Genomic DNA, 22,962 nt, shown 5'->3' with positions numbered 1-22,962 from the left:
AGTGACTATGCAATTTGTAAGGTTTTACTTTACCCTCTAGATCAACGATGTAGTAATTTGTTACTATTGTAATGATTACTATGTTTTGTAATGTGTCTGTTATCAGTGATCCCAGGAATAGCACTATACACATGTATCTTACCTTTATTAAAAGGTAGGGTGCTACAATTATGCACACATGTGCATATTGGGATCTCTTACGATATTGCAGGAGGAAGTTTTCTATTTCATCCACGAAAAAACCATTTTTCATTTTTGAGGTGCCGAAAACGGGGTGTTTTATGAAGCAACCACCAAATTAAAGATTCACATTGGTACCAACACATTTAAAAAAATACTAGACCAACTAAGATGGAAAATTTCTCAACCGGTGTATCTGTAACCTTTCCGTCCACCCCTCATGAAAAAGACAAATTCCTGCCGAATCGGTAGGAGACCGACCAGATTTGAACTATAGGTACATGATATATTGCTCAAGATTTTTTGTACAAATTATTTTTAGATTCACAACATGCTATTTCATCAGAGATCAAGTGCAAGTTTAGCGAGCCTCAGCCCCGGGCAAAGGATCTTCATGTCCGCCGTTTTGAATATAGTTTGAAACAGGCATACAAACTTCAAAAATGATCCAAACAATGTAAAACCTTTGCGTGCTGTCATATTATATGTTATAGTTGCAAGGGAAAATATTAAAGTTGGAAAATTGCGAACATCACAAAAAATCCTTCACAAAATGAGCTATCATTTTCAAGGTTTCATGACATTTAGGTCAAACGACCAATGTTATGGATAGAATCGCGGCATAGTTTGTGATAATGTGTCTATATTATGCACACATGTGTATCTTGAGATGTCTTACGATGTTGTAGGAGGAAATTTTCCTTTTCATCGTGCGAAAAAGCCATTTTCCATTTTTGAGGTGCCGAAAACGGAATGTTTTGTGAAGCAACCACCAAATTAAAGTTTCACATTGGTACCAACAATTTTTTAAAAAATACTAGACCACCTAAGATGGGAAATTTCCCAACCGGTGTATCTAGACTTTTCCGTCCATCACTCATGAAAAAGATAAATTCCTGCTGAATCGGTAGGAGGCCGGCCAGATTGGAAATACTGGTACATGATCTAATGCTCATAAATTTTTGGAAAAAAATATTTTTAGATTCAAAATATGATATAGATGTCATATTTGGATACTCTCATTTTTCTAATCGAGTTAGACATATTATTTGTCAAATTTTGATTTACAGATTTAAAGATATTAATTATTCCATATTAAATAAAAAAGAAAAAAATCATTTTATTGTCCATTTGAATTCAAGATTAAATATACTTATTCTTGTAGTTTATGTAGCAAATTGTTTGGAATTCAAAAAATAATGTAGTGCAACATCAAGTAATAAGGGTTAATAGTATTGATATGATATTATTGTCAACAAGGTGTCATTTCTTTCATGGAACCTAGTCTAAATGGAACCAAGAAGTTAAGCGTGCTAGGGGTAAAGTAGTGTGAGGTTGGGTGACTGACCGGGAAGTTTGACCATGAGTGCAATTTGACCAAATATTAAGTGTAGTTAGAGTTAAAATGGTGCATGTGAGAGATTTAAAAAATTGGGATAATTTTTTTTGAAGAATTACCAAACGGTGTTATTTCTATGCAGACGGCTTTGCCGTCGGCACAGGATGCAGTGCCGACGATCAGCCTGTGCCGACGGCAACTTTGCCTGTACCAAGCCTATATTGTGCCGACGGCTGCCGTCGGCACAAGCCTGTGCCGAAGGCAAAGCAAGTTGTGCCGACGGCGGCCGTCGGCACCTTGACTGGTTCCCGTAGTGCCAGTTAGGTTGGCTTTTAGTTCCGGCTAACTAATCCTCTGATGTGTAAGATGTGTGTATGTCAGTGCTGCTTTGCTGAAGGCCCGTTTTTATAGATGGGAAAATGTTCACGTTGGCCCCTCAATTTGCATATACTTTTACCTCTAGCTGGTAATGCGTTGTTGCATTTCGCTGCCGAAGATAATCGTAGTGAGTAGGTGCTTTCTTCCGTTGGACAGACGTGAATGATCCATTTTTCTCCGGTTAGTCAAGGCTAGCTACTACTTGGCTATGCAAGAGACAACCACGGGAGAAATGGATCAGCTAGCGGACGACGACGCACCAAAGCGACGCCGACGACTTCCCGGTAAACCAACCGGGTCTCCGCCTCTCCGGTCGTCTCGCCAGGCAGAAATAATCCAACTCACCGGCGTCGCGCGTTGCCACACTACACTAGTATAGCCACTATGCTACTTGTACGTTCATAAAGAAAAGAAAAGAGTAGACAACCAAAACAAGTGCTACATATTTTGACATTTTCTTGTAGCCCAAAATGGACTAGACCTAAACGAAAGTCATTGTTCAAAGAATTTTATAACAATTTTTTTTCCAACAATGACCTGCCTTTTATTGAATCCGTAAAAAATGTAAACGTGAACAATACATAACTTTGTTGTGGTGAGAAACAACATAAGTGGGGTAGATATCCGTCGTTTCTCTGGTGCACGTAATGCGACACTAGAGAGCATGGTAGTTTACCATAATGCTGTGTTTGGTTGCAATGAATTGGGATCTGAATTGGGAAATCTGGAATTGAGGGTCCAATTCTGCTGTTTGGATGTGCTAGATATTGGTGTGTGGAATTGTTGCCCAATTCTAAGCAGAGGCCTGCGCGGGGCAACTTTAGCCGTGGCCCAATTCGGAGCTCTCGACCTCCGTATTCGCTCGGAATCGAGCGACGGGTCGCTCTCCCGAAAAAAGAACGAGCTCTCGCGACTCCTGCTCCGTTCCCGTCGTCGCCGCCAGGAACCTTGCCTCCAGGTACGTCGTCGCCCACCCTCTCTCCCTGCGTCCCAACTCCGGCCGCCCTCCTCCGCCCTCCTCCGCCCTCCTCCACCCCTCCCCTCCCTCTCCCCCTGGTCCCCTTCCCCCTGGCTGCTCACTCCCCGCGCGCCCGAAACCCTAGCTCGTTCCCGTCGTCGGCCGCAGGTGGTAGAGAGGCGACGGGAAGTGGTCAGCGGGCGGCGGATGGGCGGCGGACGAGCGGTGGCCTCCCCTCTCCTGCACCGAGCGGCAGACTTCCCTCTACTGTAGGGAGCGATGGCCTCCCCTCTCCTGTACTGACTTCTTTTCTTCATTCGATTTTTGCAGAAATTGAGAAGAACAAGTGCTGAGACCAAGATTAGAAATTCATGGTTTGTGTTATGAGATAGCAGATACTTAGGATATGCAAAATATGAGATATTCATTTGGGCTATGCATACTTGTTCATAATGTTAATGCTTCCATGTTAATATGAATTTGGGATATGCATATTTAAATTTCAGAATTTGTTTGTGCTATTTGTGCTATTTTCATTCATATTACGGAGGTTATATTGTTCAACGTCAAAAATACTCTCATTTCCACACATGTGACATCCAAACAGGATTTGGTATTCCATTGAAATCTGAATTCTGTAGCTGAATACCACGCGCATCCAAACACTCTTTGAGCTCGTTTGGTATCCAGGAATTCATTTCATTTGTAGCATTTTGAAATGAATTCATGTATTCATTTCATTTACATTGTAATTCCAGAAATACACACTTGTTTGGTTGTCACAAGAATTGCAAATGACAACAGAATTCAATATTGAATTTGTAAATGACTTCCATGTACTAAAATAAAAACGCATGCATCACGTGATTGCAACAAGTATTTCTCATAACTTTTTATCCTTAAAACATTCTACAAAATACCGAAACATAGATCATAATCCACATATCATCCAAGTTTCCAAGTTCTAGTCCATAAAACATAAATGCATCAACTTAACAAATACAAGTTCCAGAGTTTAAATAAGTTGCACATCACAAAGGCTGCTACATCACAAGTTCCAGAGATCACAAGTTTCAGAGTTTAAACAAGTTTCATAGTTTAAATAAGTTCCAGGTAGACTGCTACATAACAAAGGAGTATCCCAATCATGTGCTTATTTGCTTTAGAACCCACTTCTTCTTCATCCTTTCAGGCAGTGCCAATAGAGACTTGAACTTGCGATCATCGGCAACTAGAACATCATATATTGCCAAGAGCTGATCATCTTCTAGTTCTGGTATTCCACCAAGGAGAGCTCATATTTCTTCAGGACTTGCTGGCTTTGGTGGCGGCTCAGGAGCATTGGCTTTGAACACAGCAGTAAAATTGTCCAATTTATCTCCAAGCATTGTTGCAATCGAGTCATCGGAACGGTACCTCTTCTTTGGACGATCTTCGTCATCCTTAGTTGAGGAGTTGGCATATTTATTGGTTGTGGTGGTGTTAGCTATCTCCTCCGCCATTTCAGCCGCGCTCTCATTTGCTGTCCTTGCACCCTCGCCTGTAGCACGGTCTCTGTTGTAAAGTGTATTGATCATGTCCCAATACTTGATAACCTTGTACCTATACGAGGCTGCATCTTTGTTGGCCTGCAAATAATAGGATAACCAGTGAATATGAATGCCAGTCATGCTGGTTGTAGATAACCAGTGAATATGAATGACAGTCATGCAAAATACAAGAGTAAAACATTTTTTTTTGAGATGCCACATGCTCGTTCTGGTAACACGCAAGACAGAGCATAAGCACTGAACTTCGTCGATGAACTCAAAAGAACGTTCACATAAACTCCCTAGAAACAGATGTTCGCCATAATAGAGCACCAACTGCAAAAACTTAATTCCAGAGCTAATGATACAGGTGAAACATGAAACATAAGACATTCAGTTCATCCTACCAAAAGGCATTCAGAAGTGCCAGAGTTGAACACATACAAAGACAACATGAAGCATGCATCCCAGAAACGTGCCTGGAACTGCCCGGAAGGACCAACATGATCAGTTCATGCTATCAACCAAAATATCCATCCCAGAGATAAGCTACAAAACCATTTCTATTAAACCTTCTCCTAGCGGTTCATACAACAAAAGTATCTGACAGTTCAACTGCAAATTTCACAAAGCAATTTGCAACAGCAAGGGCTCATTTCATGTTCTGTGAGAGTGGATCCTAGATACTGACAAGAGCACATTTCATGTTCTGTGAGAGTGAATCCTAGACACAGACAAGGGAGCATTTCATGTTCTGGAAACTACAGTGTATATCTCAAAAACATACACATGGTTGACACAGTAAACCTTGTAAAACCGAACAGGAACGCTGATAATACCCACATGAAGAAACAACCTGATACTAGCCCACTCAAAGGAGAGTTTCTTTTGTAGAGTGTATATATTTATATATCACAATAAGAAATATGGTAGGATGTCAAATCTTATAGCTGTTAAAATTCACAAGAAAATTTCAACCAAGAGCAAGAGCGCAACCACTGCTACTACGTCAATTCGTCGCCTGAAATCAAGCAGTTCGAAACTATCTCCATGTAACAAAGAAAGCATGATATTTGTACCGCTTGCTGCTAATTACTTGAAGCAAAATCAAACATAACTGGAACACATTTGAGCATCCCAAATACTAGAACAGATCGAAGCATATCAAAATTCAAGCATAAAGAAGTGATATACAGATTCAAAGGCAACTTTGTTTGAGAAGGTAATGATTACCTTGGCATAGTTGTTCCAAACATCATCTTCAATAGATATCATGTTCTTGTCATCGTCCCAACCAAATCCACTCTGACTAAGCATATTGTTGACGATGACATAATGCTTGTCAAAAGTTTTGCTCCTAGCAATGACGTTATCCTTGGTAAGCTCGACTGTGCATTTCTCCATCACTTTCTTAACTGCAGCTGTGTATACATGGGGTTTCCACCCATTTTGAGCCCGGTCTCCTTTGTTGAAGTATTCCACAAACACATCCAACATAGGTTTGTCCATTGCATCTGTCCACTTGATGTAACTTCTACCTTTCTTAGTGGGAGCATTGCTCGAATCCATCTCTATATGTACATAAACATTACAATGAGTTAGTGGCAAGTGTATGTATATAAGAGAGTGTAACAAACTGGACATATATGAAACATACCAAAAAGAAAATATGTACAACATTCAAGCAAACTCAAGCTTGTCCATGCCTAGCTTGATAATCAGCCCACATCTGATTAGCTAGGGTCAATCTCCTGTTGTTCCACTCATTCGTCATCTCAATGTGGGTAATCATGTCGGGTTCATCCACATCAATGACAACATTATTTAGCTGATTATCTACCACTTGCAACATCACATCATCCATCTCTCTTTGCCTATTAGCTAGGAAGTTATGCAATATGCAACAAGCATTGATTACTCGAATCTGCCATTAAGTTAGTATGGCATGTTAATACACAAAACTCAAAAGGTTCCAACAAATGGTTTGAATTTTAAAAAAAATTAGATGGTACCTGATTTTTTATTCCAAAAAATGAACTAGCCCTTAGAGTAGCCCATCTCATCTTTATAAGAGCCCAAATCCTCTCAATTACGTTCCTAGCAATTGCATGCCGCAGGTTATAGAGCTCTTGTGGAGTTTCTGGATTATTCCCATTGGCAGCCCACTCTTTCAAGTGATACCTTGTATTCCTAAATGGAGCGAAGAAGCCTGGACCATTCGTGTATCCAGCATCTACTAGGTAGTATTTTCCTAAGGTTTATGAAAATAGGCCACATTAGATTTTAGTTGACAAATGCAAATATCTAGTCAAAAGTTGTATCGTACTAAGATAGGAGTTACCATTTGGAACTTTGAAAGAGTCATCTTTATCCATTGCATCTCTCAGCACTCTACCATATGACGCTGAACCTTCCCAGCCAGCCAACACATAAACAAACTTCATGTTGCGGTCACAGACGCCCAACACATTTGTTGTTATGGCCTTCTTCCTATTCCTATATCTACCTTGCTTGCGTAGCGGAACACGAACATCAACATGTGTGCCATCTAAGGCTCCAAGCCCATCGGGGAACCACCTCCATTTGTGATCCTCGGGTAGTTCAGTAGCAGGGTCTGGCAACTTGATGATTTCATGGGATAAAGAAAGAATGGCTCCTAAGACCTCATTGAAATGTCTACTAATTGGCTCAAGTGTCAACCTATAGGTGCTACGAATCAACCTAAACTTCATGCCATGGCCAAGTACAAGCAATACAATGGTCACAGCCTCTTCAACGGTCACATGAAAGGTGTCTTTCAGTCCAGCCCTTTCACGTAACATGGCACATAGGTCAAAGAAGGACCTTTTGGTAAACCTTAGAGTATCATAGCAATATAGATTTGGACCCATGTAAATATTCCTAAGCATCTGCCTCCTAATTCTATTCTCGGCCTCTTCCTCACTGAAATCACCAAGCTCAACTATCTTTCTCCTACAATACATATGTTGAGCTACTGCAACTACGGTAATAAAGAACCCAGCTGCTGCCCGCTTCCTTTTCTTCCTCTTCTCATGATAAAACTCTAGTGGTAGATCAGCCATCTACAATAAGTATAGCACAGAACTAGTTAAGTGTAAAAATAAACCAAGTTAAGCCGCACCATCATTTAGCAAATATAGTGCTGCAGCAAACTATAAACTTCAGGCCAGATTTAACAATTCAGAGTTTATAGGTGGCAGCTACTCCAGATTTAATGCCACACGGTACCATTAACGGAAAGCATACCAGAGGCAGCAAATTAGTAAGCACTGCATAAAACACCACCTAGTCATAGCACCATTTGGGAGGTCTAGATACTAAAAGGACAGGGCACAAACAAAATAATGGAATCCTGGAGCTTTTTGTTTATAGGTGTCATCAATGCAATGTTAATAAATTCATACAGGTTTCTGAGCTAGTGAATGCAAGCATGAATTCACCATTTGCTCCAGTGAGCAATTCTAATCCAAGCTACGCTGGCAACTGTAACATGAAAACCTTAACTTGGTCTAAACACAAAAGTCTTGCTCCGGCAGATAACATGCTAGTATGCTACGTAGCCCATGAAAAAGAAAACTCATGTGATACTTTGAATTTATGGGCCTGACCAGTCCTGTTTGCATTAGCACGTCCGCCACTAATTAACCATCCAAGAAAACCATAGCCTGGAATGGACAGTTACAATTCTATTCCACTAGTAATTTCAGGAACAATACAGACTTCACTGGAACTTATATAATTATATCGAACAAAAACAAAGCATCAAACCATAGATGACTATTTGGGAAGAAAGCTAATGGGCCCAAGTTTGGCACACATAAGCATCGTTAAGCAAGCCTATAATTAGCCATGGAAGCATCAACCCATAGATGACTATTTGGGAGATTCATATGCATGCAACAAAAAGGCAGACGTATCTCATAAGACTGAGATTTCGAGTTCTGCTGATATATAAGAATCATGATGTAACTATACATGCCGTGTGCTCTACAATTTCGAGTTCTTGGCAGTTTGCTGCCACCCATATCTGCTCTCCCACCAGCAGATCATAAGATTTTATTTCTAAAAGCCCCCAATTGTACAACCATAATTCGGCGGCGAGATCCGAGCTTGCATCTGGATACGAACCAAGCACATATCTACGTACAGCTGCGGCGAAGCACAAATCTACCAAGAGTCGAGCGGATAAGAGATAGGGAGAGGAAGGGAGCTCGCGGGACAGTACCTTTCTTGGCCTCCGGTGTCCCAAATCTTGGCCTTGACGACCTTGCCGTCGACCTGGAGGGAGCGGGAGGCGGCGAGGTGGACGGAGGAGGAGACGGGAGGCGGGAGGCGGGAGACGGGAGGCGGGAGGCGGCGAGGCGGCGAGGTGGAGGGAGGCGGCGAGGTGGATGGAGGCGGGAGGCGGCGAGGTGCAGGAAGGAGGAGGCGGCGGGAGGGAGCCAGATGGGTCGGGAGGGAGCCAGACGGGTCTCTCGTTTCCACCCAAATGACAGGTCTGAGACGGGAATCACGTTAACCCATGGCGAAATTTAGGTAGGTATTCCAAATGAAATGACGATGCAATTCCGTGCCAACCAAACAACGTAAAGTTGGAATTGCCAAATGAATTCCGCGATTCCGGGGCCAATATCTGGATACCAAACGAGCTCTTTGTGGTATTCCATTGAATTGGTTGATTTGGTTTTCCATTGCCAATTCAATTCAGAGCCCAATTCATTGCAACCAAACACTGCATAAGGGATTTCTTAAGACTGTATCTCTAGTTCTCTCCAACATTCGGACCGTACCAGGGAATCTCTGAATTGAGTGGCTGCGACTAACTTTCGCTACGTCGTTCCTTCTATAACACTGATTGATGTTAACGTCAATTTTCATTAGGTCAGACCTCGTTTGACTCATCCCTTGATGTGTGGGACACACCAATTTGCCATGTTGGCAGTGACGATAAAATAAAGAAAACCTGACCCATTTCTTGTCCCATGGGACCCACCAATTTTTCATCTCAAACGGCGTTGTAGGCTCGTAGCACTATGTCATGGCTTAACTATAAGAACACTTTAAGGTGTCGTAATATGTACATAAAGTTCCCTGAAATACCTATCAGGGCACTTAAAAGTGCCAACTTTACTCGTGTCTCTAAAAGTTCTATGGCAATTGAAAAAAAGTGCCCTAATAGTTTACATATTAAGGCATTGGTAAATTATACGAAAAAATATATATTAGGGCACTTCGAGTTAATACCCTAATAAACATTTGAGGCACTCGATAAAATGCCCCATAAAACTATTAGGGAACTTTGAGAAAATCCGCTAATAAGGACTTTGAGAAAATGTTGCAATAACATTTAGATGAACTAAGGAAAAATTCCCCAAAAATATATTAGGGCACTTTGGAACAATTCCCTGATAACACTTAGAGGCACTAAAAAAATGTCCTAAAAAATTATTAGTGAACTTTGGAAAAATGTCGTAAATTCTCCATTGCAGAAGTACACAATTTCAAGAACAAAATTTAGCTCTCACAGTAATACATATTTTGAAACAAAATGTATATTGTTCCTAATATGAATTCACAGTATCTCAACATCTCACGCGCATGCACATATTGTAATATTCAAACAAAGTCTCACATTGTACTGAACATAGTTTTAGTATTCATACTAAGTCTCACATTGTACTGAACAGTAACAGACTGGTAATCTTCATGGTATTACTGAATTGGCATATCCATTGTTATACTTTAAGAGTCAATTTTCCTCTTCTTGTTGCTCTTCACCTTTGCTTGGAATCACAGTTTTTTTATCCATTGCATTTCCAGGTGATATATCATCTGCTTTTGTCACATGTACTATTTGTTCACAAAAAGGATTCATTACATTCATCTATAGTTAAAACAATTTAAGTTAATTTTACATTTTCTGTACCATGCAATGCAGCGGGCTTGAGCATGACCAACATGTGTAACTCTTCCTTTTGGTTTACACTGGATAGTGGTATTCTTGAATACCATGTCCACTAGCACTTCAACATACTCATCGTTGTTATGTTATGCATCAATGATATAGCAATTAAACTTGCACTATTTGGTGATGTTGAATCCACTTTTGTCTCTCTTTTGATTTTGTTGAAACAATATTTGGAGGCATATGGGTTAACTACACAACATATAGAGATTGAATCTTGAAAATCTTCTTCATTTGATAAAATCTCCCTCATTTACTTCCTTTTGTTGATCCTTTCTTTCTTCTTGCAATGCTCTCCTCTGCCTTCTCTGTCTTAAATTTTTTTAAAGGTTGTTTCTTGTAACTATAATTGCTTGTGAGATTTTTCATTACTCTCTTAAGGATAGCTTGGCTATAATGTTGTTTTCTGATTGTTGCTTGGGGTTACTTCATATTCTTTTGTGTACACAGTTGTTGTTGTTGTTGTTGTTGTTGCTTAGCTCATGTTCTTGCTGCTTTTGTTTGGTTCATGTTTAGATGCTTCTCTTTTTGCTTGGCTTGTTTGGGTTATAACACCTTCATCTAATCTATTGGTTTAGTGTTGATTTGCTTGCTCGTTGATGTTCTTGCTAATTGCTTGTTTTGGTTCGAACACCTTTCATCTATGGCTTTTGTTGTTGTTGTTGTTGTTGTTGCTTTCATGGGTATTTGCTTAACTATTTTTCTTGATGCTTCTCTCGGTGTCTTTTGTTTTTGTTGCGTTGACTGTTGTAGGTCTTTCTTGTTTCATGTTTTTTTCTTCCTTTACAAATCTTATTCTTCTTAAATCATCTCTGTGTGGCTACTATTGTTGCTTTGCCTGACTCTTTCATATCTTCAAGTGTGGCTGCTTTGTTCTAGATATCTTCTAGGAAAGACCTACAACATTATTTATATCATAATGGATTGATTTTTATGTTTGGCTTGTTGTCTTTGGTTGACTTCTCATTAGAATACAGAGGTTCTCTTCCACTTGATCACTCCTTGCATCCAAAGTTTGTTCCTTTGACAACACATGTTTCAACAATGCCCTTATTTCTAGGTTCTCTTTTTCAGATTCTCTCAGTTCTCTAAGTGCTTGATCCAGTACTTGTGTAGTTTTACAACCAACCGTAAGTCGAAACCCATGCATCCTACCGTTCCTCTGTTTATTTTGGAAGTATTTGTGAGTACAAATCACCTCCTTTGTGTTATTTACCAACTAGAGATGGATTATTTTTAACTGGTTTTCTATTTAAAAAGTTTCATGACATATAAAGAACAAATTTGTTAGTTTAAAATCCTACCATTTTTAGACCTTTATGATTTCAGAATCTTGCATTTCACTTACCATTTTTGTGGGCAGCAAAAATATCATTTGGCTGTCTTCTACTATTGGTGTTGGCAACATAGTATACCTTTGCTGTAGATGCGCATGTTTTCAACTGTAGTTCCTATAATTATTCTGAGATTAGATGAAGAACATAAAAAACTGAGTGAATAGTAGAAAATGGAAGAATAGTTTCTTACTGGTTGATCAGGAACAACCGCATTACTTCTAGAAGATGTTGTATGACAAACTCTATGTTGTTTCATTCTTGTTGTTTAATTCTTGTCTGCCATTTTGTGCATTTAATAGAAGTGTTGTTTATCATGACAAGATGCAAATTTATGTCATAACTGAGTTGATATAACTAAGTTTGCACTAAATTTTACAATCAACATGGTCATTTTAGTAGAAAGCCAGGTTAACTCATACATTATATTTTTTTATAAAGATTTGTTTTTTCAAATTACATTGTGCTAGAGTTGCTATTCACCTATCACGTCGTGATTATGTGCCAGGCGGAGTTTTTCAAGGCACTGCATACCTGTCCACCCCCTTGCTAGTCGCCAAAAAGCCCATCCACAAGCCAAAAGACTTTCGTCAGTACTTTTGCAATGTGCCATCGAAAAAATTCCACCAGGTTATACCATACACTCTTCTAGTGATGTGCCAAATTGAAGCGGACAATCAAAAATATTTTCACCAAACGTGGATGACGATTTATCATATGGGTCGATCCTCCGACTATGTGTTTCTTTTATTATCAAACTATGTCATCTTTATTGCGTCTTTTCTAGGGTTGTGTGGATCTGCTTATGTAGATACTGATGAACTTAGGTGTTTGTATCATCTTGTTACAATGTTTTCTATGAATCAAGAAAATCATCAAAGAAAGTTCCTCTCCCATTTATAATATTTATCGGGCATGATAAATCAACCGTAGACTATTTTTATTTCGGTTTGTTTGGTTATGTCATATATTAGTCATAGAAATCAAAGTAGCATGCAAAAATCAAAAGAAATCATAATTTAATCGTCGAAAATGAAAAAAAAATGAAAAAGAAAAAAGTATGTCGAGGGCCTCATCGGCAAACCACCTATGCCGGGGGCTTGCATGATGGCCGTTGCCATACCATGTGCTTCTTTTTGACGACCGTTCTTTGGCGAGATGGCTGAGCCACATGGCATTCACTTTTGCCGACTGTCACGTTGTTGTCGACGACCACCCTCGGTATAGTGCCGTGTATGCCGACGACCCGTGCCAAAAAAACCTTTGGCATAGCTATTTTAACCCGGGACTAATGGGGTCTTTAGTCCCGGTTAGTAACACCAACAGGGACTAATGGTGTGGCCGGGACAAAAGGGTAGACCTTTAGTCCCGGTTGATGTTACCAACCAAGACTAAAGAGGTCTGCGCCGACCGCAGCCTGCCATAACCCTTTAGTCCCGGTTGGTGTCCCCAACCGGGACTAAAGGTCTACCCTTTAGTCTCGGTTGGTGTCCCCAACCGGGACCAAAGGATTTTTCCGGTTTTTTACTCCTCACGCAGCCTTCACCCCCCTCCCCCACGTGGATCGCCTTTTTTTTGCTTTGTAAAATATAAAAGAAAATGATAGAAAATTAGAAAAATAAAATGTTTCAGATTCTTGTATGTTATGCAACCTACTATTCGGCGAAATTAAGAAATTCAAATTTTGACTTTTTTTGCAAAAAATGTTTGAAAAATGGTAAAACCGCATTAACTTTTGCATACGACGTACGGAAAAACATATAATATATCAAAATCATCGTGGGAAAATTTTACGAAAGCAGGAAGAATTTTCCCGATTAGCCAATTTTTAGATTCTCAAAATTTCAAATGAAAATACGAAAGGAGGAAGATTTTAGTTTTTGCTATAAATTACGGATTTAATAGTTTTTTATTTTTCAAAAAATTAAATATAATAATTGCTTCCTGCATAAAGATTACTATTACTTTTACCCAACTTTTAGATTTTCAAAGTTTTAGGTTTTAGGTTTGGCAAAAATATAAATATTTAAAAAATATAAAAAAATTTAAAAATAATGCAAATTAAAAAGTTAATGTTTATTTATTTATTCAAGATTATTATTACATCATTACTTTTGTTTATTAAAAGAATTATTTGAAATTCTAACAATAAAGAAATGTGACATTGACCAATATGTTAATAGGATTGATATGATTCTACTATCACATACATGCGCGCGAAGCACTTGGATGCGGGACGGGTTGGAACTCGGAAGTTAAGCGTGCTAGTGCTAGAGTAGTGGGAGGATGGGTGACCGAGCGGGAAATTTGACCACTAGTAAGTAATTTGACTAGAGATAAGTGTAGTTAGAGATAGAGAATAAACTATGCAAATAACAGAAATTCTGAAAACATAGAAAAAAAAGAGTGGAATTTTTTTAGATAAAATAAAATATTTTTTTTTCACCTGGAGGCATTTTTGCCCCACGCACGCAGCCCACGTGGATGGACCTTTAGTTCCGGTTCGTAAGCAACCGGGACTAAAGGAGGTGAGCTTTAGAGCATCTCCAGTCGCGTCCCCCAAATGAGGTTTGGGGGACCGCGGACAAGAAATGGAGCAAAAAACTGTCCAGTCACGTCCCCCAAAGCTAATTAGCGCCCCATTTTGTGTCCGGCGTCCCCGGTAGAGACTCTATGCATAGAGTCTCTACCGGGGACGCCGGACACAAAAACAGCGTCCACATGCATGCATGCAGCCCCTAGTCCCCACATGCTAGTCTCTTTCCCCACACTTTCTCTCACCTACTTTTCCCACATGGAGTGGTCCCCTCTATTAAAATGCATGCATCCGGACGCTGTTTGAGGGACGCGGCTGGGAAGGGCCTCTTTTTTGTGCAGATTTTTGGTCTCTTTTTGTCCGACGCGGTCCCAGACGTGCCCCAAATCATCTATGCCCGACGCTTTTTGAGGGACGCGACTGGAGATGCTCTTAGTCTCGGGCATTGACTAAAGCCCCATTTTCTACTAGTGTTTAGTGTTGTTGCCTGCCATTTTTTGGCCTCGGCATAACTAATCATATGCCGACGGCCCCGATAAATAACCCTAGACAAACATTTTAGCCCTCGGCATTTATCTTCTTCCCTGTAGTGATGTAATCTTGAAATGTGTATGTTATATTAGCCAAAGCAGCCACACAAAGAAGTGAGCCTAGCTCATTCGGTTAGGGAAGTGGATGTACAACCCAGCCACCCAGGTTCAAGTCCCCACGGACGCAGAATTAGGTTATTATTATTTAAAAAAAACACTGTAGGAGCTTCTTCTACCGTATTCCTTAAAAAAAAAAAAAAACAGCCACATACATGATCTATATATCTCCGTCAAACATGGCCAATTGGGTTTGAGTTTCCGTTTGAAGATACACGAAAGCTTAATCTTCGGGCAGGCATCATGCCTATAGTGCAATATTTAGCACGATCGAGGAGAGCCTTAACAACACATTGCACACTGTTCTTGATTTTGAACCGAACTTTCATGCATGTTCACACAACCATATTCGTACCATTGCAAGCCATACAGTTTTATTCGGAGTATTAAGATGGAAGTACACGTAGAGTCACCGGCTAAGTATAAGGTGGTGGCTGCATCAGCCGGTGGGCACATGTAGTTGTAGCGGCATGGAGGAATGCATCAGCTGAGCATATATACCCTCCATTATTCGTGAGAGGGGGTCTCCAGGTGTTAGGGTTGACCACCAGCCGGTGGTGTGCACCTGTACTTGTTCCGGCATGGTCGAGCGTAGGATCCACCAGGTGATGGGCACGATCCGCCAATGCACCCAGGACGGTTAGGGTTCAGAGCACCACCGCCAGCTGCAAGGAAGTACATAGTCCAAGCATCCATGAATATTCAGTTACAATGAACTGCTCAGAACGTTAGAGTTTTTCAACGTGGGAGGCAACGACGGTGGACGATCGAAGAGGATGAAGGAAAAGTTCGGAAGCACTAACCACTGATGTCGCGGGCCGCTGCCGCGGAGCCGCTCATGATAACCGCGGAGAAGACGAGGAACAGGGCGATCTGGAGGAGTACCAGGAAACGGGCAGCTCTGGGGAAGGACCCCATCAGAGCTCAGTTTGTTCAGCTTACTAGATTCCACTCTCTGAATTGTGATGAGTTTCCAGCTTTGTATATCCTGCTGCGCTTGCCGGATAGCCGTATTAATAGACATCGATTGGCCTGATGGGGGAAAACATCACATTGGACCCTAAATTTCCACATTCTTTTTCCAGAGCAATGACTTTCGAGCTGTATAGGGAACAGGTGTGCATTTTTCCACATCCTGTAGGCTCCTAGTGCGTTTGTGCATTTCGCCGCTGAAGATAATGGTGGTCAGACAAGACATACTCAATTTTTCCACGGTTAGTCAAGGCTAGTACAACTGTGCCATGCAATAGACAGCCACAAAGAAAAATAGATCAGCCAGCCGACGACCTAACAAACAGACGACGACCGCACGTCTTATCACGCGAGAAAATATTCGCCTCGCATTGTCACCCAAAATAAAAAATATCCAATACAGGGTCACTCTACGTTAAGGAAAAAATAGAGGCTGGTATATCAAAAATGATGGAGTATTACCTCCTGTCCAAAATATTAGCAGCATTTTAATTCTCTGCATTTGAGATTGACTGGTTTTTTCTCATACAATTTTACAAAGTCTCGATCATGTGAAAGTGCATTTGCATACGAATCCTTTTTTTCCATATGAATCTAATTATGCCTAATCCTCCATTTTGGTAAGGCCCAACGGTAGGTGTCTCTAACGCAGACTTAACTTATGTCTCAGTCAAATTACTATAACATGTTTCAACGTGGGCCTAAATAAAAGTACAAATATCAACAAACACAAATCTTCAAGTAGAAACAAAATCCAACGCCGGAGCATGTGACTGAGACATAAGCTACGTCTCAGCTAGCTGAAACTTAGCAATTCCGTTAAGAAAAACTCTAACCATCAATTGATCTACAAAATGTGAGTTATATTCCACCCAAATTATAAAACTGGAAACTTGTTTAAATGTAAATCCGATGAGATATACTCTCTGTGGCGTGTTACTCATATATTCTTGAGAAGTGGACATTCCTTGAGTGAGAAGTATACTTCGTGTCAAAAAATATCATCATAACCTACGACATGTGATCTAACATGAAAGATATCGACACCAAGTGATGAAAATGTTATGTAGTTTTGAACTATATACAGACGGATTTCTTAGGGTCAGAGGAGTTTGGAGGTTGAAGGATGCTGCTAGGAGGAGCATCTCATGGTCCCCTCGAACGTGCCCCTCCTTGGGTGCACCATTTGGGCACCAGTGCATCACGTTGGGCCAACGTGGCACGATTTTCTACCAGCTTTCACTTGTTTATTCGTGATTCTTTCCATGATAGTTTCCCCTATTTTCTTTCCTTTTTATCTATTCAAATCTTTCTAAGGGAAATAATTGTACATTAGTAATCTTTTTTAGATAAATAGCATTAGAAATATGAAATTAAAGCTCAAAAGAAATTGATATATTTGTGGCATAACAGATACGTTGCGTGCCCTCATAATACCCAGAAGTGTAGATATCATTTTTTCTATTTCAATAAATAATTGTGTCGAACCCAACAAGGATCAACCAACATTTGGTATATGAAATTGATATAGAAACATCTGGAATTAATGCAGATGAAAATTAAGTATTTGACGTCAATTAAATATTTGTTTTGTAGTTAGTTGCAGAGTAAATAAAGGTGACAAAATTACATTTATTTCATAGATGGCCTAATAATCGGAATTTCCAAGAGGATTAACCGGTGCTTGTACTCAATAAGACTAAATGCTCCTTAACAACGCTTAGTATTTTCTATTAAATTTGTTCCATAATTGTTTAGTTTTGATATATGATTTGTTTTTCTCATGTTTGGAAGACAATGCTCGGTATACCTCAATATCATGACAATATACCACATAATCTTATAGTTCCAACAACAAATCCGTGCCCACATTAGAAATAATTAAGGCAAAACCTAACCGTAGCATTATGTTTTAGGGTCGCCACCTTTATGATGGTGATGCGGCATTTGAAGAATGGTTTCTTATCACTTCGGCATCCCCTTCTTAGTTTATTAGAACACGGGGCACTCCACTATGATCATAACTACTGAAGTAGCTTGCATTTATTGTCCGCCTATTGCTATTCGAGAATTATGATGCAAGAGGTAATTGAACTAACAATCTTATTGCATTTTCGGAAGAAACCCACAACTAGGAGTTCTACCATGTCCTAGGGAACGTAATAAATTGCTCGCAATTAGTAAACATTATCAAGTAGAGTGGAACAACGATATGGATGGTATCAAGCAACAACCATAACAAAAAGGGAAGTTCATATAGTTTACGATCAAAATTGATTCCATGTTAAGGCCATTGAAGATGAAGACAATGTTGTGGACGGTGATCATGATGGTATAGGTCATCCCCACAACACCAAGAAGTTGGTGATGACAATTGCAGAGATTCCCCTATTGAAGTGACGGAGCCAGCTATCTGGCAAGCTATGGCTTTTGCCACGCCTAAATTTCTATATTTTACATAGTATGTACTCCCTCCGTTCCTTTTTAATTGACTCAAATTTAGTACAAAGTTGTACTAAATCTGAGTCAATTAAAAGAGACCGGAGGGAGTATGTCTAAGTGTTCGTAGATTAGTTAAGTTTCTGCCGTACATGTTCATTCCGCCGGACCTAAATGTCGATTCTACCTCCGCTACTACCCTAGAGGAAACAACAAAAATGGCGGTAATCTACCTATACTGATGAAGGAGTGGCTTCTCTGTTTTGCCGCCACCTCTAAAAAATCATTAAAAACTCTACATAGCAATTCGGCTAGGAAAAAACCAGCCTAATAGGAAAAGGGCACTATGTTTGGCCCACATGATTGGTGCACGCGCGTGTGGCTACTCACATGCCGGGTCGGGTGAGGTCAATATGCTTGGTCGACATCAATCAATGTTTTGGCCACACCCCGTGTTTTTTTGAGTAGTTAGGATTATTTTTGTTGCATATTTTTGTGTTATAAATTTAGTCATACTTGCTTCATCTTTTTCATGTAACCGCAACTTAGCAGCAATCCATCTAGAGGTCGGTGAACCCTAAGTATTTGTATCATGATTGAGACAATAAAATTTTTTTTGTCAAAGAAGATTTCTCTCATCAAGATCTTTTTTTTCGATAAAGGATGCTTTATTACTTTTGGGAAAGCAATTACATCCAGCCTCTGCATAACCAGGATGCACACAGCCGTTTGGATTCAAAAATATATAAAACTAGGCAGAATACATATCGGAACGATGAATCATATAACGCCTAGGATGTGGGTGGTGCTGCAATCCGTAGACTATGCTGCCACCCATGTAGGGAAAAAGTATCCCTCGCCGTAGCCTCCAACCGTGTACAGACCTCCGTAAATAGGTCTCGGTTCTCCATCCGCTGAAGAGGTAACCACAAACGGAGAATACCTGTACATCTGTAGATGACCTGCAACAAAAAACAATTTTTATCGTTAAAAATCTTGTCAATTCTACTTAGCCAGAGTGCCCAGATAACTGCTAGCGCCCCCACCCTAAGAAGCAACTTAAACCGTGAATCGATACCGTGAAGCCAGTTGCCAAAGACATTGGCTACACTAGTCGGGGGATACAGGGTAGATGCGACTTGGATGACTGACCAAATAGATCTCGCAAAATGGCACTGGAAAAAAAGGTGTTTAATAGTTTCATCATGGTGACAAAAAACACACCTAGAACTTCCATGCCAATTCCGCTTGACAAGATTATCTTTGGTAAGAATAACTCCGCGACGAAGATACCATCCAAAAAATTTAATTTTTAATGGTATTTTCATCTTCCAGATTTTCTTATTAGTATCAACCGGTATATCAGAATGAAGAATCGCATTGTATAAAGATTTGACTGAGAAAGTGTCATCTACATGAAGATTCCATCTAAATTCATCCGGTTCAGGTGATAGGTGAATATCTCTCAGCCGTTGAATTAAAGCATTCCATGCCAATAGCCTTTGTCCAAGTAAAACCCGTCTGAACGTCACATTCGGAGGTGAGGTAGCCATTACCGTGGCAATGGTATCACCTTTGCGACGAACAATACTATACAAGGCGGGATACTCGTTCACTTAAGGAAGCATTGTCTAACCAAACATCTTCCCAGAACCGTATCTGTTCTCCATTCTTAATAGAGAAAGTACCATGGCGAAAGAATACATTTTTTGTCGCCATGAGACCAGCCCAGAAGTGAGAGTCCCCAGGTTTCCAAACCACTTGGGATAGCGCCTTCGAGCCAATATACTTTCTACGAAGAATAGTTTGCCAAATCCCATCCTCAGTAAGAAGCTTAAAAAACCATTTACCCAGCAGAGCTGAGTTCTTGACCTCCAGGTCATGAACTCCCAGTCCGCCTTGATCTTTGGGACTACAAACTACACTCCATTTAACCAGTCGATATTTCTTTTTCTCGCTGTCCCCTTGCCAGAAGAATCTGGATCGATAATAATCGAGTTTATGCAGAATTCCTTTTGGCAACAGGAAGAATGATAACATATACAGTACCATATTTGTCAGTACTGAATTAATGAGAACCAATCTTCCTCCGAGGGACAACAATTTACCCTTCCAACTACTAAGGCGTTTTTGTAATCTTTCTTCCACAATTTTCCATTCAGCAATTGTAAGTCTCCGATAATGAATCGGAATACCCAAATAGCGAATAGGAAATTGGCCTTGCCCACAACCAAACAACTCTGTATATAGAGTCATATCGTTTTGGGCATCTCCGAAACAGAACAATTCACTTTTATGGAAATTGATTTTCAATCCCGACAACTGCTCAAAAGCCGCCAAAATTAATTTCAGATTGCGAGCTTTTTTGAGATCATGATCCATAAAAAGAATTGTATCGTCGGCATATTGAAGGATAGATAAACCCCCATCAACCAAATGTGGGATCACACCTTCAATCTGACCATCAGACTTGGCCCGCTCTATGAGTATCGCCAACATATCCGCTACAATGTTAAACAAAATCGGTGATAACGGATCCCCTTGGCGCAATCCTTTTCGTGTTTGGAAATAGTGGCCTGTCTCATCAAGATCTATCATCTCGCAAAGGTTACACGAGAAATGTGTACGTTAACCACGGTAGGCACACATGGAGACCCATGAACTCATTTTTCGTTTAACTTGCACGCATGCAGGCAAGCATCGGCCGGCACACCTAGACTGAATCTCATAGGTACGTAGCAAGAGACAACCACACGGTGAACTCAGCCGTCAGTCATCACAACCATTCATAACAGTGCGACATATCCAAATTTTATTTGCGGTCTTAAAGTATACAAGTTCAGTATAAGATCGTGACAGTAATTAAGTTGTACTGTTAGAAGGATGCATTCATCAAAGTCGAGCAGTATATCCTTCTATTATTCTGGTTCTGGAAGGGGTCCTGGGTCTGCTGGTTTTATGGCTTAACAGCCGGTGGTATGCACCTGTACTTTACACTGCACGGTCGACCAGTATAGGGATCACCACGTCCGCACGATCCGTTGATGCACACTGCAGGACGGTTAGGGTCCAGAGCGCCACCTGCAACCAAAACACAAGTATTCAGCTGAAACCGTGTTTCTAGGATCGAGGAGATGGCGACGAAGTGGATGAAACTAGCAGGTCAGAAGCACTAACCACTGATCCCTCGGGCTCCTTGGCAGACGGAGCCGCTCATGATGACAGCGGAGACGACGAACAGCGCGATCTGAAGGAGTACCAGGAAACGAGCTGCTCTGGCGAAGGACCCCATCGATCAGAGAGCTCCTTTTGGCTGGCTTTGCTAATTAAACCTCTGACGATCTAAGATACTCAGTATGTGAATATCCTGCTTTAGTGCAGATGCTCAAGGCCGTATTTATAGACATCGATCCCAATAGGGCCAATAATAAAGAAGATAATGTGCGGAGACGTATGACCCTCTTTTCCACGGTTAGTCAAGGCATGAAAGAGAGACCCAAAAAAATTGACGATGACGACGACTTGCCCTCTCCGGTTCTCATGTAGAGGTTATAAAAAGCAATAAAAATTAGGAAAACAAATTTTCATGTAGAGGGACGTGTTCTATGTGCGCATGTAGAGTTTCATGTAAAACCGACATATTTGTACACTGTGTAAAAAGAACAAAAAAAATATCTCAAGAAATGGATTATTTTACAATCAAAATTTGTCTTTTTACAAGGCACATAACATGTCGGTTTTTTTTTCATACAACATTGTGAGCATGTAACATGTCAAGATATACATGAGATATTTTTTTTTTGTTTGACATTTTCAAATATATTTAAAATTAAGTTTAAATAAAGGGTGCATATACCCCCAGGTGTATAAACACCCCTGTCCGGCCTTGAGCCTATAAATAAACACCGGAACCTCCACGTATTACGTGTGAGATGCTTCCCCCAAACCCCACTATATGCCCTACATGGTATCAGACTATACTCTAGCTGCCGACCCTAGAAACCCTAGCTGCCACCTTAACTTCTATTGCCCCTCCGATGGCCACCCCTCCGAGCACCCTCAACATCACCTCCGGTTCCCTCATATCCACCGCCATCAGTGTTGTGCTCCTTGTTGGTGCCCCTCCCGACGCCTCTCCTATCTCCTTTCCTTCGACGCCTAGAACTACATCAAGTGAGCGATCTACCTCCGCGCCTCCCCCTATCGCGCTTGCCTCATCGACCATATCGACATTATTGTTATTGCATCCTCCAATGGTTGTCTGCAGCGCCTTCTCGACCGGCTACATAGTGAGTATGCCATGAATGATCTCAGATGCATACACTTTTTCCTCGGTATGATATGTTGACCTCTCCCAGTGACAATATGATATGTTGACCTCCTTCGGCGTGCTGGCATGGCTGAATGTCATCCCACCTTGACGTCGATTGATACTCAATCCAAGATTTCCACTCCTAATGGTTATCTCATTCCTGATGCTACGGATTATAGGAGCCCTGCAGTTGCTCTTCAACACCTTACCTTGATGTCCCCAGATATTTCCTACGCAGTTCAGCAGATTTGCCTCCATATGCATGCTCCACGATAGCCTCACCTTGCTCTAGTGAAGCATGTTCTCTGCTATGTCCGTGGTACTCTCCATTTTGGCCTACATTTTCGTTCTT

At 40.6% G+C, this 22,962-nt stretch overlaps 2 long non-coding RNA genes across 2 annotated transcripts; both read right to left on the bottom strand.

Moving 5' to 3' along the window:
- Positions 1 to 15,197: 15,197 nt before the first annotated feature.
- On the bottom strand, positions 15,198 to 15,851 carry LOC124683836. The gene is made up of 2 exons (XR_006996835.1): positions 15,691 to 15,851; positions 15,198 to 15,552 (listed from the first exon to the last, which is right to left on the bottom strand). It is a non-coding gene; the product is annotated as an uncharacterized LOC124683836 (long non-coding RNA).
- A 5,236-nt stretch (positions 15,852 to 21,087) lies between these two features.
- On the bottom strand, positions 21,088 to 21,653 carry LOC124683835. Its single transcript, XR_006996834.1, has 2 exons — positions 21,476 to 21,653; positions 21,088 to 21,379 (listed from the first exon to the last, which is right to left on the bottom strand). It is a non-coding gene; the product is annotated as an uncharacterized LOC124683835 (long non-coding RNA).
- Between the last annotated feature and the right edge of the window lie 1,309 nt (positions 21,654 to 22,962).

Source organism: Lolium rigidum, chromosome 1 (assembly GCF_022539505.1).
Source record: "Lolium rigidum isolate FL_2022 chromosome 1, APGP_CSIRO_Lrig_0.1, whole genome shotgun sequence".
In the NCBI taxonomy this organism is placed as follows: domain Eukaryota; kingdom Viridiplantae; phylum Streptophyta; class Magnoliopsida; order Poales; family Poaceae; genus Lolium; species Lolium rigidum.
Note: the sequence above shows the minus strand (reverse complement) of the source record. Positions and strands in the feature narration are given on the sequence as shown.